The sequence below is a fragment of the Onychomys torridus genome, chromosome 10 (assembly GCF_903995425.1).
Source record: "Onychomys torridus chromosome 10, mOncTor1.1, whole genome shotgun sequence".
NCBI classification, from domain to species: domain Eukaryota; kingdom Metazoa; phylum Chordata; class Mammalia; order Rodentia; family Cricetidae; genus Onychomys; species Onychomys torridus.
This window is the reverse complement of record NC_050452.1, coordinates 17572063-17590362: the sequence shown is the minus strand read 5'-3', so window position 1 is coordinate 17590362 and position 18300 is coordinate 17572063.

Genomic DNA, 18300 nt, shown 5'->3' with positions numbered 1-18300 from the left:
ATATATCCTCTTGGATACAAAACCAATGGTAAGGAAAGTGTTGCTTAAAAATCAATCTCTATGAAGCACTGCTTTATATAAAGAAGAAAGATACAATCCTGAAAGGGCTACAGAATTAGAGTAAACAATAAGCATAAACTAGGATGCCATGTATAATATTTTCAAAAGAATCTCTTTGGACCAGTTTTTGCATATCTTAGATAAGATGATGTAGTTTACTGGTGTTGTAGTTTAGTTTCTGTGGCTGTGAAAAACATCACAGTCAAAAGGAACTTGATTAGGGAAGGGTTGATTTGGTTTATACTTCCCTATTACAGTCCATCATTGAGGAAAGCCAAGGTAAGAACTTAAGACAGGAACCCATAGACAGAAACTGAAGCAGAAACCACAGAGGATCACTATTTACTGGCCTGCTCTTTGTGGATTGCTAAACTACCTTTCTTATACAACCTTGTACCACCTCCCCAGGGTAAAACATCCCACAATGGGCTGGGCCTTCCCAAATCAATCATTAATCAAGAAAATTTTCCAAAGACATGCCCATAGGCTATTTTGATGGAAGTAATTCTCAGTAGAGGTTCTGTCTTCTCAAGTGACTCTAGTTTGTATAAAGTTGATAAAAACTGACCAATACAATCCATCCCTTATAAACTTGACACAGAGCACATTGCTATGAAAATGTAGTTTTTTATTTCCAGTATACTGTGTTAAAATCACAATACAAAAACTACTGTAACTTTAAAAGCTTCCAATACTTTAAAAATTCAGATAGTTTCAAAGTTCAAAATCTCTCAGAAATATCTGAAGTTTCTTTTTATCTGTGGGCCTCTGTAAAATCCAAAACAAGTTAAATAGTTTCATACTCCAAAAGGCAAGAACCAAGACATAAAAACAAAGGCACTTAAGCAAAACTGAAGTCCAGCAGTGTAGCTTCAAATCTTGTAGCCCAATGTCTGACGACTCAAACTCAGTCACCATCTTCTGAACTCTACAGAGCGTTGGTAGCTCTACTTCTCCAGCTCTGCCATCCATAAGACACACAGCTGAACTTGTAGGCTTGGGTCAGTTCTGAGCCACAGATGCTGCTGCCTTTGGTGGTCACTTCAGAGTTCTGGCATTTCCAGTATACCAGTGTCTCCATTGCAACTGAGGCTGTCCCTTCACCCATGGCCTCCTAGCCTCGTCTTTGGGGACTCTGACCTTGCCATATGGTGCCAAACCTCAGCTTCTCTCTATGACCCCTTCAGGACTGGGACTCCCTAGAATTTCAGTGTTGTCATTTGCTAATTTGGAGATAATTGTGTCTAGAGCTTAGATGACCATATATTGGACAGAAATTAACTTACTATGGTCATAGCTCTGAATGAAATTTCACTTTGCTGTGGAATAATCCTTCTGTACACTGTGAAAATGTATTGTTCTCATTGTTAATAAAAATCTGATAGCTAGGCAGGATTTTTGAGGCAGAGAGAATGCTGAGAAGAAGGAAGGGTGGAGTCTGAGGAGTTGCCAGCAAGACATGTAGAGGAAACAGGAGGTGCAAGACAAAAGAGAGGTAATGCCATGTGGCAGAATGTAGAATAATATAAATGAGTTAATTTAAGTTGTAGAGTTAGTTAGTAACAAGCCTAAGCTATTGCCCAAGCATGTCTAATTGATATCACACCTCTTTATGGTTATTGAGGAGTGGGTTGATGGGACAGAAAAGTCCGCCTACACACTATGCTCTCTGTTCCTCATCTTTAAGATGGAGATAGGAGCATGGAGAATTTTGAATATTAATGAGGCATTCAGTTAGAAAAGAATTTTTATGTACTATGACAATTTCAGTTAATCTGCATCATCTCTAACCACAGAATCAATCAGGAAATATGAGCTGTATCTGAAATATGTTATATACTTTCTTATTCAAGCCCTTCTTACCCCAAATAGTCTGAGATCAACTCTTCTTTTGATACTTGGTACCTCCTTTAAGCTTCAAAACAAATGTTGCCCCTCTTTTGAAGGTGCACTTTCTATCTGCATCTGAGAAATAGTCTTACTTTTGACCAGTCATAAACATCTGTCTTATGACTTAGTGGCAATTTATTTTGCATCACTATTATTTCACTAGTATGTCTTCTGTGCCATACACAGTAATTTGTCTGACTTAATTTCTAACTTCTATATTCCTTCCAAGGACTCTATGAAGCTCCTCACTTGGTTTTAATAAATAAGCATTACTTTTATTTATTTTTATGTGTATGGGTATTTTTCCTGCATGTATGTTTTGTACCATGTTTCTACAGTACCAGAAAAGGTCAGAAGAGGCCATTGGATATCTTGAGATTAGAGTTACAGACATTTGTGAGCTGCCATGTGGGTGCTGAGAATCAAATCATAGTCCTCTGTAATAGCAGATGGTGCTCTTAATTGCTGAGCCATCTCTCCAAGCTCTGTTTTTGTAGTCCTTTCATTGTTGATAAAATAATTTCCTAGAAAGTTGTATAATGTGCCACAAATTATTGTAGTTTGACTTTCTTGGTGGACTTTCTTTGGATTGCCAGCTTCCCAATAATGACACAGAGACTTATCATTATTTATGAGTGTTTGGCCTTTAGCTTAGGCTTGTTCCCAACTAGCTCTTATAACTTAAATTAACTTGTTTCTATTAATCTACATTCTGTCATATGTCTTTCACCTCTTTCTTATTCTGTATATCCAACTTGCTCCATGTCTTGCTGGCATCTCTCAAACACCCAGATTCATCCTGAGTTCCTCTCTTTCCCTAGAAGTTCCACCTACCCTGCCTATCAATTGGCCATTTAGCTGCTTATTAAACCAATCACAATGACATATCTTTATACAATGTAATCAATTGCTCAGAGAAGTGGAGTTGGGATTTGAACTTACTCTGTCTTAACCCTTTAATCATAGAATTGTGTTAGTAGAGGGATAGGCCATTGCAAGGTTAGTCAGAGCTCCCTCCACCCCATCTCCATTCTTTCTACTAAAGACTCAGCTACATTCTAATCTAGAACAGAGAGGGAACTGTCTGAATGCTCCAAAACACTACTTATGTTAGAGGACATATGTTATCTAACTATGATATCTCACCTGAGTAGAATATCTGTGCTTGGCAATCTGTCTAGCATATTTACCCTACTTTCTCCTTACAATGATGAGAACCATCTAGCTTAAGAAGTCTTGTTTGTGACCCAGCTACACCACTCCTGGGCATATACCCTTAGGATGCTCCATCCTACCACAAGGACACTCACACAATTATGTTCATAGCTGCTTTATTCAGACTAGCCCAAAACCAGGAATCAACCTAAATGTCCCTCAACTGAAGAGTGGTTAAAGAAAATGTGGTTCATTTACACAGTTTAGTATTACTCAGCTGTTAAAAAAAATAACACGAGATTTGCAGACAAATTTATGGAACTAAAAAAGAAAAAATAATCCTGAGTGAGGTAACTCAGATACAGAAAAACAAACATGGTATGTAGTCACTTATAAGTGTATATTAGCTATATAATAAAGGATACTCATTCTAGGTAACAAGGTGGGATCAAGGGGGATGTATTGATTTCCCTGGGAAGGGGAAATAGAATATATTTTATGGATGGACTTGGGGATGGTGGGGACAGGAACTGGAGGGGTCAAGTGGGGGTAAGATTGAGGTAGAGAGTACTGGGAGATACAATTAGAATTGGGGAACATTTCATGGCAAGATAGAAACCTAGTGCAACAGAAACTCCCTGAAAACTACAAGGGTGACCCTAGCTAAGACTCCTAGTAAGTAGAGATGAAGAGCCCTACGAAGCCATCTCCTGTAACCAGGCGATACTTCCAGTGGAGGGATTATAACACCAACCAAGTCAAAAATCCTCAACCTGTAATTTTTCCTGCCTACAAGATATGCTGGGGTAAAGCTGGCACAGAAATTGTGGGAGTGGCCAAACAGTGACTGGTTCAGCCTGACAGCCATGTCATAAGAGGGAGCCCATCCCTGACACTAACTGGAGGGCCAGCAACCAGAGTCTGGACATCCCAGAAACCTAGGATAGAGCCAAACATTACCGGCAAATAAAAAAAAAAAAGAAAAAAGTCAATGAAATGATTCCTAATGATATTCTGCTATGCTTGTAGACAGGAGTCTAGCATAATTGCCATCAGAGAGGCCTCATCCAACAACTGATGCAAACAGATGCAGAGACTCAGGGCCAAACATTAGGCAGAGCTCAGGGAATCCTGTGAAGAGGGGAGGAAGGATTGTAGGAGCCAGAGGGGTCAAGGACACCACAAAAACCTCACAGAACCAACTAACCTGGGCTCATAGGGGCTCACAGAGACAATTAGGGAGCCCGCATGGGTCTGACCTAGGCTCTCTGCATATATGTTACAGTTGTGTAGCTTGGTCTTCTTGTGACACTTCTAACTGTGGGAGCAGGGCTGTTTCTGAATCTGTTGCCTGCTTAAGTGACCTTTTTACTCTTACTGGGTTGCCCCCTTCAGCCTTAAAATGAGGGGAGGTACCTAGCTTTATTGCAACTTGATATGGCATGTTTTGTTGATATCCCTGGGAGACCTGCCCTTTTCTGAAGGGAAACTGAGGAGTGGATAGGCAGGAGGGACTGGGAGGAAAGGACTGATGGGGGAACTGCAGCTGTGATGTAATATATGAAAAATGAATAAATAACAAATATAAGGAACTATAAAAAAGAATATTAACATTAATGAAGGCAAAATTATTTTAGCTATTGCTAATAATTATTTAAAAATAGACTATTTTATTTAATAATTTTATTATAAAATAACTATTTTATTTAATAATAATATATGTGTTACATACATTAAAAACAAACAAACAAGAAAATCTCGTTTGTACATGAGTCTATCACACTACAGAGAAACATGAACTTAAATTCCTGGCTTTTGTAGTCCTTGAAATGTGGTTAGCTAACTTGTGCCAGGTTCTTGAGTCAAAGTTATAGGTGAATACTTTCCCGCCTGTGTAGACACCAAAAGACACACTGAAAAACTGCTGAATTCCTTGGTTTCTTCTGCTGCTTCCAAATAATGGATTCAGTATTCTGTAGTTTTGTTTCTTTATTTTGTATAATTGTTTCTTTATTTGTGAGAAAGTTCAACAACAAAAACTCAGATGACAGGTAGGTAACATGTATTATTCTCATAGATTTTTAAAGGTCTAATTAGACGGATACTTTCAGATATTGGTAGAATCCAAAGACACTGACCTTTCTTATTGAGAAGGTAAATCTATTATATTGGAAACATTATCTGGGGCTTTGATAAATTACAGGTTAGTTTCACTTGACAGCTACATACATTAGAAAATCAGAAAAAAATTTAATTCACTAACAATCTGCAACTCCCATAACTGTCTCCAAATAGTTCTATAAAAGACACATTAAAACTTCAATCATGGCTTGAATCTCTGTTTTTACAGATAAGTGTTGAGAATTTTTGGATAATGAAGTGTCATCTAAAGGTTAGTTACGAGGTGAACTGAGATCACCTGGAATAGAAGGATTCAATCTTTCTGGTGGTACTTAAGTTTGTGGGAACACAAGCCTGTTATATAATCATGATAGTATTTATATATAATCTATATAATCTCCTGTGCACTTTAAATCATCTCTCAAATATTTATAATGTCGAATACAATGAAGTACTCTGAAAATGATTGTCATAGTGTTGCTGAAGGGATAAAGAAAAGAAAAGCTTGCTGCATATTTAGTACAGACACAAAATTTTCCCTGCATATTTTTTGTCTGTGGCTGGTTGAATCCTGAAATGCATAATGAAGAGTTTGTGCTACTTTACTCTGTTCATCTTCTATCATCTGACTTGGTAGTTGTTTGTTATTCTTCTAAAGTACAAAAGGGAACCTACAGGGCAACTGTATTGATATTGTTGTTCATGTTCAGAGTTGAATCTCCATTGTTTTGGTTGACACATAGCACTATAGTATGTCAGCTGAGCACATATTTTTCTTTGAACCAAACAGTGAATTAATCCCTTATAAGCAAATTAGAGAAGGTATAAAGTCTAGTTTTGGGGACAGATTGTGTACATTGGAATGCAAGCACATTACCTCCATGGCCTTCGACATGATATTTAACTGAGGACTTGTCTGTTTCATGTTGAAGAATTACGACATTATTTTATATTGATATTCTGAATGGTAAATTTATTTGTATGGGAAAGAATTTGTAAAAATTACCAGGTTCTTTAACATAATAAATATGTTATTGTAATTATTTTCACTGTGTGTTAGAAGTGTCAGAGTACTTACTATTTATTAAATTGTTAAATCCTTATAACAATTCTAGGATACAGGATGATATTTAATAAATAATTAGATTGACAAAATAAGGCCATTGTTATTCATCACACACTGGCAACACAGGGCTGACTGCTCAGGTTTCCCAACCACTAGTGTAAAAGTGTTTTAAGTAAAAGTTAAATCTAGTTTTGACAGGGTAGATTTCCCATCACTTAAGTTCTTGTTTCTCTTGGACCACTGTTTTTGTTTTTGGTTGCCAAATACTTCTCGGTTTTTCACCCACATTAAAATTCTTGCTGTACAGTGTCTTTCTTGTCTTGGATACAGATGTGGATGATATAAGCAGAATGATGGCAATATTCGGGCACTAGTTACCAATTACTGCTTTTACTTCTTTGCAACTTAGTTACCACACAAAATACTACAAGGCAGATGCAGTGTTCATTCTAGTTTTACAGATAAAGAAACTGAGGTCCAGCTGATTCACGGATTAACTGCCAACCTAAGTCCAGGAGGCACAGCCCCAGCCATCAATCCCTGCTTCTTTATAGAAATCTACTGAGCTCATTTCCTGCAGAGCTCATCTTCTCTTAGAGTCAGCCCAAAACCACAGTTAATCCCTGGCCCTCTGTCTTTAAGACAAAGCTCTCGTGGTCTCATTATGGAGCAGCTCTTTTTCCAGTTATTGCTACTCTGAAAACCTCATCTGTGCTGAGATGTTAGCCAGTGAAATATGCTGGTATGTGATTATCCCAGAAAGTGCATTTCCAGTTATCAGAAAGGCTCCAGGGGAGGGCTGATTTCTGGCCTGGGAAATCTTTGTCCCTATCCAAAGAAGAATATTTATTCTACCCATGTTCTCAAGGCACCTTTCACTTGAAAGAGCAAGTCATGATAAATCAAATAAAGCATATGATGTAAAATTGACTTATTACAAGAAAGATGGGGCTCAGGCATCCCAGAGAGACAAATATGCATAACCATTATGAACTCTGGATCACAGTGAAACATTCCAATTTTCCCACCAATTCTGGGACAAAGCAGAATGAAAATAAAGTTCAGAAGAAATGGTACAAAACATACAATCCTAAATAACGATTACTCCAAAGGTATACCACCTTCTGTGAAAATGTAAAATTTGACCTTTTTTCCTTCTTCCAAATTTCAAATGCATGAACTCTTTGAACTTAAAGCAAAGAAACTTGAAATGTGCGAGAGGTCTCGGCTGAATGAATAACCTTGAGCTGTAAGCTCAAAAGTATTGATTTACACTGCACTTTAGTTTTCAAATGTATTGAGGCTCTTGGTTTCTTTTGCAGCACTCATGAAGCTTCTCATTCTGTTTTCTTCTAATGGACTTGGTCCTGCTTTTCCTCCAGTGAATATTCTTGTTTGTCTGGATGCCAAGCTAAGGAGATGGACCCATGCTGTGCTTTCCACAGGAGTGGCTAGGCCTTGATTGCACCTTCTCTAGAGGCTGCAAAGATACAGGGCACCCTTAGGGAATGTAGGAAGAGAAGGTGGATAGAGATAATGATGGGTTTCTATGGCAGACACACATAATGACTAAGGAAGAGTCAAAGTGTCTTGTACTACATTAAGTCAGGAGGTTATGATTTAAAAACAGTGTCTTGGCTGGAAGGGAAGGCTCAGGAAAGAATGAAAAGGGAAAGGATTTTCTGCTTCTCCTCCTTTAGGGGCCTTATTATTTTTTTTTTTTCTTACAGAAATGATCCAATTCTAGCCTGAAACCTGAAGGAAGAGTTGGATGGGTGAAGAGCCTGGAGGTATTTAGTATTAAGTTGCTGATGGAGTTTTTATTAAACCAAGTTCCCAAGGCTCACAAAACACAAAACACAGAACAACAAAAATTGACCAAACTTTGCCTCAATCTATGATATAGTTTATGCCAGACCCAACTGTTCTTTTATCTTCTTACAAAGGGAGACATTTCCAGGTCGTGCATTTCTATACTTACCTGTGGTTTGGTGTATGGAATCAGTTTTCTACCTTTTGCAAGGATTGTGACTTTTAAATGAAAACATGCCCCACCCTCACTCCTTTCCTTGGCCTTATGACTCTGTCCATTCTACTAGCCCCCTCTCTGTGCCCTAGGGCTTCCCTTGAGATTGCATTGCTTTGTTATGAAGTCCCTCATTGCAAAGCAGTACATGGATCTTGGACATCGTCAGTCTCAACCATGCATCCTGTCTTTGTCTAGAATACTGCTAGAATACTGGGGATCTCTCATATTTTATTTATATTTCTCAAAGGATGAAGTCTGTTTCATCTGGCTTTGTTGATTTACTACAGCTTTATTTCCCCTGCTATAATACTAAAATTCAAGTTTCAAACTACTGGTTAAAAACAGGTAGTCTCTGGTGAGCTAACTTTGGCATGTTTTTGTGAGATGTCTGCTGATGAGAGACTATTTATTCCTGCATCTAAAAAGCCATTCCAAATAACAAACTCTAGTGACATCTTTATACCTTTTTTTTTTTTTTTTTTTTTTTGCGGGGGAGGTGGGGAGGTTTTCAAGACAGGGTTTCTCTGTGTGGCTTTATGCCTTTCCTGGAACTCTCTTTGGAGACCAGGCTGGCCTTGAACTCACAGAGATCCACCTGCCTCTGCCTCCGGAGTACTGGGATTAAAGGTGTGTGCCACTACCACCAGGCTCTTTATGACTTTTGTTCACTTACCATTTTCTTAATTGTCATCCAGACTGCAGAGTCTTTCTAGAAACAAAGGAAAATGGACACATTGTCTTTGTGCACTGATCCTTTCCTCCACATATTGTCTCAAGGTATTTCTGACCCTTATCACACCCAACATGACTTGGCTAAAACATGTTGTCAAGGGCAGACCAGAATGGTTGGTGGACTCAGCCTTAGAGCATATGGATGTCCCAGGTCCTTCGCTGTTGTCTTGCTCACACTTCAAACACATTTACTACAATTTCTGCATAGTCCAGTTTGTTGTTATCATACTAATGATAGCAGAACAATGCTCACTTTATACTGCATATTACAAACACTTTAAAATAGGCATGTGGGGATAATCTTACAAGTCTGTACTTCAAACACTCTTAGCTAGAGAGTAAGAATAATATTTTGGCTCAAGGGCAAAATACACTTTTTGCAAGGCTTATGTATTTCTCTCTATTTCCATAAGCATCAGCATTTAGAGAAATACAGTACTATAGTAATGGAATAAGTCTTTTTATATTTAACACAATGTAGAAAATTATGCATAAAATATATAATTAAAAATAGCAAAGGTTACTCACTGTCCACATAACACATCTTAAAAAATGGATACAAATCAAGATAATTACTTACATTATATCATATTATAACAGAATAAAATCAGAAACCAAGAGCAAGACAAACCACAGAAACTCAGGTACTGCCTTCAACAATAGTGTATTTGTTTTCTTTATAGCACTGGTTAGCCTGGAACTCATTATATAGACTAGGCTGGCTTTGAACTAACAAAGACCCTCATACCTCTGCCTACTGCATGCTGGGATTTAAGGCATTTGCCACCATGCTGGGTCAAAAACGAGGTCTCTAATGAATAGTATGTCACTGAAGAAATCAGACAGGAAATTTTGAAAAAAATCTTTTGCTTGTTTTAATTAGAGTGCTTTCTTATAGAAATTAGAACCACCAACCCAGGGATAGCACCACCCATAATGGACTAGGCCCTTCCCCCAAAACCACTAATTAAGAAAATGCCTTACAGGTTTGCCTAAGGCCTTATGTTATGGGGGCATTTTCTTAATTGAGGCTCTTTCCTATCACATTACCTCAGCTTGTGTCAAGTTGACATAAAACTAACCAGTACATTGCTTATATCAAAATCTTAGGAAAACAAGAACAAGCCAAGCCCCAAAGATATAGGTGACAAGAAACCAATAATTAGCATCAAGGCAGAAATTAATGAAATTGAGACTAAAAGAACAAAACTCACGTCTTTGAAAAAAAAAAAAGATTTAAACACAGTATCCAAATCAACCAAAATAAATAGAAAGTCAATATTAATAAAATATTAGTTTTAAAAGGGCAATACTACAAGGAAATGTAGAAGATCATTTGGGAATGATTTGAAAACAGATTCTCTAACCGACTGGTGTTACATGAAGGAGATAAAAACAACCCACAGATTCATAACTAGCAAGCTATGGAAACAGTAATAAAGTTTCCCAACGTAGATATATCTACCATTAGACAGATTGACTTCTAAATTTCAACAACTATTAAGAGTGAACACCCATCTTCTCCAAACTATACACTAGAAGTGGAATGAGTTCTACCAATTTGTTCAGTGAAACCACATTACTTTGATACCCCAACTCAATACAGAAAGGAAACCAGGCCAGTTTACACGATGACTGATAATGGAAAATTTTTCCATAAAATTCTTGCAAACTAATTAAAAAAGAGAAAAATCATAAGAACATATACCATGACTAAAATTCTTTCATCCTGTCTGTACAAAGATATTTTAACATACATACACAAATCAATAAATGTAGTGCAATGTATAGATAAGCTAAAAGATAGAGACTACATAATCATTTCAATAGATATATAGAAGGATTTGATAAAGCCCAACATCTCTTCATGATAAAATCTTCAAAGAGACATAATTGGAAGGAATATAATTCAACACAATAAAAGATATACATGACAAACTTGTATGTCAATACTACATCGAGTGAGGAAAAAACTAAAACCTTCTCCTATAAAGTCATGAATGATGTGAATGTGTCCATTCTTTCTTAGTTTACTCAGTGTAGTAGTATTAGAAATCTTCAGCAATAAGATAAGAGGAAGAAACAAAATAAAAACCACTGGGAGAAGAAAAAATCAGGCTATCATTATTTACAGATAACAGAATGCTATACTGAAAAGACTTTAGAAAAGACTTGATCAGAAAACTCTCAGATCTTACAAACCCATTCACCAAAGTATCAGGAAAAAATCAACATGTGCATAAAGACCTTTTGTATATACCAGTAATACATTTTTTTTTTTTGGGGAAAGCAAGAAAAAAAAAATGCCATTCATGATAGTTTCAAAAATACATATGAGTAAACCTAACCAAGGAGATGAAAAAATTTCTAAGATGAAAACTTTAAGAAGTTGAAGAATTAAATAGAAGATATTAGACTACACAATGCTCTTCCATGTTCATGGGATGATGTAATTAATACTATGAATATGGCTTTATTTCTGAAAGCAATTTAAAATTAATTCAGTACAATCTCCTTCAAACTTCCACTTGCAATCTTCACAAGAGTAGAATAAAACAATTCTGAAATCTACGTGAAAATATAAAGGACCTGAATAGCCAAAGCAATCCTAAATAAAAATAACAATGTGTGAAGCATCACAATACTATTCTTAAGTTTTGAGATATTTCACCATAACAGCAGAAAAATAGAAGTATAGATCCAGACATATCCACAACATCAGTAGCCACCTGATCTTTCACAATGATATCTAAAACAGATAGAAAAAAGTTATATTTTTCAACAAATGTTGCTGGGCAAAGGAGATATGCTCATATAGAAGAGTAAAATTGCCTCTGTATCTCTCATCAATGCACACAACCAAAATCAGAATGCTAGAACTGAAACTGTGGAACTTCTAGAGGGAAACAGGCAAGACAGTTCAAGACGTGGGCACAGAAGGGACTTCACTGACACTGGAACTCATCCGAGAGTCGACAAATGGGACTGGATGGAAGTAAAGAAACTCTTCCCATCAAAGGAAACAGTCACCAGAGTGAAGCCACAGCGACAGAACATGAGAAAACCTTTGCTACCTGGGTATCAAATGGCCGTTGTTATCAGAAGCCTGTAAAATAAATCCAAACTTAAGTAACCTCTCCAAAAATGTGTCCAGTTAATAAATGTGATCAGTAACTGATTGGGTAATTCTCAAAGGAAGAGACATAAATGTCCAATAAATATTTGAAGAAGTGCTCAATACACTTAGCCAGCAAGGAAATGTGTATTAAAGCTGCATGGAGATTCCGTTTCACCTCAGTCAGAACGGCTGTCAACAAGAAGACTGGCAGTGGTAAGTGCTGAGAGGGTGAGAGGAAAGAGGAGCCCCATATCCATCTGGTGGCCACAAGGAAGGTCCAGAGAACCAGGGAAGAGCAAATTCTAAACAGAAAGTATGTGAGCATGGAAGGAGGGTAATAGATACATGACAGGAAAAGAAGAAGAAATGTCTATTTGGGGTGAGGAAGGGTCCCAGTAACAGGCAGGGAGAACAGTGAAGGGAGGTAGGGCAAAGAAGAACCAAGTTTAATAATATGTGTCTGTGAAAATAAAAATGTCACAATTAATCCTATTACTTAGTATGAGAATTAAAAATTATTAATAAAAAAACCAATCATATCTTCATGGAGAAAAATAGGTATCTTAATTTGTATTCATCTTATGTACTTCTTATGGGGAATAAAAGAAAAGTGATTTGCATAAAACTTAGAATTTTCCTGGGTTGAGACACAGTAAATAACACTGAAGGAAAGTGAGACGCAGGTGTAGAAATAGTTATCTTATACTTCAGTCATTAAACTTTGATTCTGAGGATAGGCACATTTAGGAAAATACTAGGGTATGTATTAAAATCAATGATACCTTAGCTAGAGATAAAAAGGCAACTAACACTTAACAATTTTTACATATAAATAAGTAATTTAAATAAATCCCTATTAGTAAAATCAATGTTGCTAAAAGTCAGTAACCCAGTAACTGAGAGAAAAGTGAGCACCCTTGTTCAAAATAGAGGAGTTTTTCATCAATAGCATGTCATCCTCCTGTCTACTCTCAATCATTTTTATCCTAGGAGCTCCCACAAGAGATTTAGAAGACAGCCCTTCGGCCTTGAGGAGGGTCACTGGTGATCCAAGCAGTCAGTAGTTAAGAGAGGAACAACAGGATGAGACCTCCACCCAGGAGATTATCTTAGGTGGCAGAATTTCAAACTTAAACTAAAGTTCAGGGTAGCATCCCAGTGCTAAGGGGTCATCAATATCTGCCAAGATATCATGATGCTTGGGCCCCAGGACTAAAGTCTGAGCCTAGAGAAAGACTAAACACCAGGAATGTGTGGGGACAGGGCTCAGTGAATCCTGTGGAAAATATATACACCTTTCTTCTTAGGCTTAGAGGCCCAAGAGTGATTGTAACTTGTGGGGCATGCATGTCTAAAGCATGTCTTAAGACCCAGTGTAATATGGGTCTCCCACGCACCATAAATGCTCCCAAGACATTATACCTCCAACTCAAAGTCAACAGAGTAACTCATTATACCAGAAGATCAGCAGAGAGTGTGGAGAGCTCCATTCATAAACTGTGTCACAAGACATGTGAGTGTTTTTGTATGTTTCTCAGATGGGAGTGCTACATGTGCCACACATTTTGGATATGCATGTGTGATGTGGTATGTGTATGTATTTTGTTCCTTTACATGCACTGTGTTTATGTATAGTTAATTTGCACATGTTGTGTGTAGTGTGAAGTAGAAATGTGATGTATAGTTGTGTTACTTGTGTACATCCTATGTTGTATATATGTGCAGGATGCATTTCATGTACATGTCCTTTTACATATTTCAATATAGTAAGCATTGATAAAGTTGACACCTTTGATTACAAAATTAAAAACAAGGTAGAAGCAGTAATGACATTGGCTGGCATGGATTGGTGGCCTGAACCAGGCACCATGATGGAATCTGTATGCAGGTTGTGCGTTCATTTCCATGGTCCCCTGTTATGGTTAAGAAAATAGAATTGGAGAGCTTTTGTCGAAAGGGAGTACCTTCTGCAGTGAGCAGCAGAACCGGCATGTATAGCAAGGTTTATTTGACCCTACAGAGAAATCTTTCAATTAGGAGAGCTACCTTGATAGGCTGTGTGCTCCTCTCTCTTAGCTTAGAAGCAGGATTTCAAACATCAAAAAGAAGGAAAAGTGTTGCAGCTTCTGTTCTTCCTTCATCTGGACCTAAGCTTGTCCTCACTGAGGTCTAGCTTGGGCCTATTGCCATTGACTGCACAATGTCATAGGTCCAGCCCATGAGGCAATAAGTTCAAGGAAGAAAGAGCCACTTTTATTTCCTAAAATACATTTTTAACAGAAACAGAGATGACAAAATCTATCATCATCAAAAAGAATATTGATTCCTATGTGTGAAAAGCATTGTGTGAGCAAGTACTTTCCATCTGTCCCATTGGTGGTAGTTTAACAAGAAATCACTTAAGTCCCCAAACTAAAGTTCTAAGAACTCTAACTTGATATTCTTCAAAGCACATCTCTGAGAGGTTAAATAAACACCCTTCAGTATCTTATGGCAGAACTTGCTTTAAAATGCACAATTTTCTGATTTTTTGTCCACTACCCTACTTTGCTTCAGTGGTTGGAATAATGGTGCCAAATCAAAGGAAAAGAATGAAAATTATCTGGGAGAATAAATGCTTCCTTCAAGCTTCTATTTCTGTTCTATCCACAGAGTCACAGCTTTAGGAGAAATGGCTCTAATAAGGTACATTGTGACCATGTGTTCTAGAAACTAGGCACATTGTAATGATAAAAATACACTGATAATGCTAGGAAATCGGGGGACTCTGCATGGGATAGATAACATCTTGAGGTCATAAATGAAAATAAATCTGCTTTGTGTTCAGTGTTTAGAAGGCTGGATGCAGTACCATTTCTCATATTAAAAAGAAACAGATAATTAGAAGTGCTTACTTGGAATGTAATGATTTCTCTCCTCTTTTGTGCTGGCCCTGCCACAGCTGTGCCCATTATTGCCAAGTGTTCCATCTGTTATCATCCATCATAGGAGTTATTGAGGGTGGAATCATGAGTGTAGCCGGCTCTTGCATTCTGAAATAGGTGTGGGGGCTTTTCAGGACTCTGGGGGTGAACACCTTGAGAATCTGTCATCTCTCTCTATTGGAAGGTGTTTGTGTTTTTATTTTTTTAAATTTTAATAGATTCCTATTATTTTTAAAAATTGTTGACAATTTTGTACTTAGACACATGGTTTTTTGATCATACTCAATTCCTCCCTCCAGCCACCTTCTCTTATCTCATCCCCCTCCTGCTGACAGATTTCTTCTTTCCAGTCAGTCCTAAGTCATGATACTCAGTTTTCCATTGCAGAATTATATCTATGTAGTCTGTCTGTTAGATTACATTCCAGGAATCAAGGTCTATATGGGTCCCTCCTTCTCTTTCAATGTATTTAAATGGGTCTCTTCTTTGCGTTTAAACAACATCAAGCCAATGTTCTGTTTACAGAAACAGTTGGATATCATTTGACTTATCATCAGAAATGCTAAGTACGTAAAGAACTGGCAAGTACACAAGCCAGAGAACCTCCCCATTTGTACCAGAGGAGATAGAGAAAACACAGCTTTGGATGAAGCTTAAGTTTTCCATGCCATATGTATAGTGATCTCTTTAAACTTCCCAAAGGTCCAGCTAAGTAGAGGCTGCAATTACATAACTTATTTTGGATATGTTCCCACCTGGAAACTTCCACACTTTGGAGAACACAGATGAAAAAGAAAGTAGAATTGATAAGGATGGCCAGCTGTCCCTTCATGGCTTCACTGTGAACTTCTTGTGCATAGATCCAACATTGTCTGTTGCCATTGTTGCCTGCTCATTCTTACTAAGCACCTCTGGATGAAGGGTGCTTCCCACCCCAGTGAATTTTCCAGCAAATGCTGTGACAATTGATCTATGGTTTATCAATATAAGTGGAGCAATATGAGGATTAAAAAAAGAATTCCTACTCTTAAATTACTTAATAACTTTTATTATCATTAGTCAATTAGCATACAATAATGATTGAATTTTCACACATGCATATTAACATTTGAGACACAGGAGAAGTGGCAATACTTATCATTCCATTCCTGTGATAAAAACATCCCTAAACACTAAGATATAAGACTAGGGCCCTGACTCAGGCTCATCTTCCAGCTGACAAGAGCAATTACTGTGAACCCAGCCAAGCAGCCATAACCATACAGCATTCCTTTCCTACTCAGAACTCACAGAAGAAAACCAAGACACATACTCATCCAGCCACATATGGCATGAAGAATGGGTAAAATAGAAAAAAAGGAAAAAAAAGAAAAAAAAGTCTTCCTGGAGATTAAGAAAATGGGAAGTTTTCAAAAATGGGAATTTGTGGTTCACTTATCATCCAGATGGTTTTGACTCTTACCTTGTTGATCCAACTGAGTCCTAAGGACCCAACACTACAAGGAATTCTGAGAGTGTGAGAAACCTTTACCCTCATGCCCCATGAGGTGTTGGCCTCTGGGTGAAAAGCCACACTTTATAGTCATTGGATTCAGATAGGACATGTCTGACAAGCACTTTAACTCTGGTGGCAGTAGAGTAGCCTTGATCTCAAGTATTGTGTAGAGTGTTTTGTTGTATTGAGGAAATACTCCTCTATGTTCCCAGAAACTCATTTCAAAATCAATGGAACTGACACAGACAGGTAAAGGAAAGCCACATTCAGAGACACAGCAATAGACCCAGTGAGGGCAGACAGTGACTCAGGGGTCTGTTTAATGGGAGCAGAATCCTCACTGAGGGAGACTTTCTGAAGCCAAATTACTTATATCCCAATGCTGGCTGTGGTAGAGGATTCCAAGACTTGATCAATTCAAGGAATTCCCTGCTGGAAATGGAGGAAACAGTGGCTGACTAAATCTTGTCACAACTCTCTTCCTTAGCTTTGTTGCCTCAGAGGCAGAGGCCTGTGAGGACAGAAGGGGCCTCCACCATGAGTACTTGCTTTCTTCTGGGACAGACAGCTGTCAATTGAGTGGAGGAGGAGGGAGATCATTTGCAGAATCCTAGATGAGGAACCTTTCCTACTCTCTAAGACTATGTTTATCTTTGGAGGAATCCCATCCAAGGAGCACAACTGACTACTTTTAAATATTGTTTTTGAATTATAATGTCATTAAATTTCTCTCTTCCCTTTCCTTTCTCCAAGCCCCTCCATATACCCTTCCTCCTCTCTTTCAAATTCATGGCATCTTTTTTTTTGTTGTTGTTGTTGTTTCATTTCAAACGTGTGTGTGTGTGTATGTGTGTGTGTGTGTGTGTGTGTGTGTGTGTGTGTGTGTGTATTCCAAAGTGCATAAATACAACCTGCTCAGTCTGTAAGTCTGTATAATGTTACCTATATGTATGTTTTCAGGGCTGGCCATTTGATATTGGATAACTAATTGGTATATGCTCAGGGACACTGTTTCTCCTGCCCTCAGTGTTCTTCAGTTGCCTGTAGTTCTTTGTGTAGGGTTGAGGCCTTGTGTGCTTTTTCCCTATCCATTTTGGCACGTTATTAGTATCATCTTTGTCAAGCTCATGTTTAGGCAGTCTTGTTGGTGGGGCTTTATGGGTGTAGCTTCTGACATTACAAATGACATAGTCTCACAGCAAACTCCCCTGATCTTCTGGCCTTACAATCTTTTCATCCCCATTCCCACACTATTCCACAAGTCTTAGGCATAGGAGTATTTTGTAGATATATTCCTTGAGACTGGATTCCCCAACATTACCTTTTGGTTGGTAGTAGTCTACTGTAGTGGTTTCCATCTGTTGCAAAGAGAAGTGTCCATAATGAGGAATGAAGTCTATACTTATATGTAGTAGTAAGGACAAATGTTTAGATTGTTATTAGGGACTGTGCTGCTTTGGTTAAATGGGAGTTTATTGGTGAAATTATTAGGGCCACTCCACGTAGTTAAAAGGGAGGTTTATTTTGTGGGGTAACTTACAAATGAAGGGGTAGGTTACAGGGTCTGGCAAGGGTATAGTGCAGTCCGGCGGTGTTCTCTGGAGAACTCTGCTCGGTCTACCTCCAGCGTCCAGAGTCTGGGAACCAAGAGAGAGCCCTCTTCCTGATCCTTGGTCTTCAGCTTCCTCCTCCGCCCTGCCTTGTGGGCGT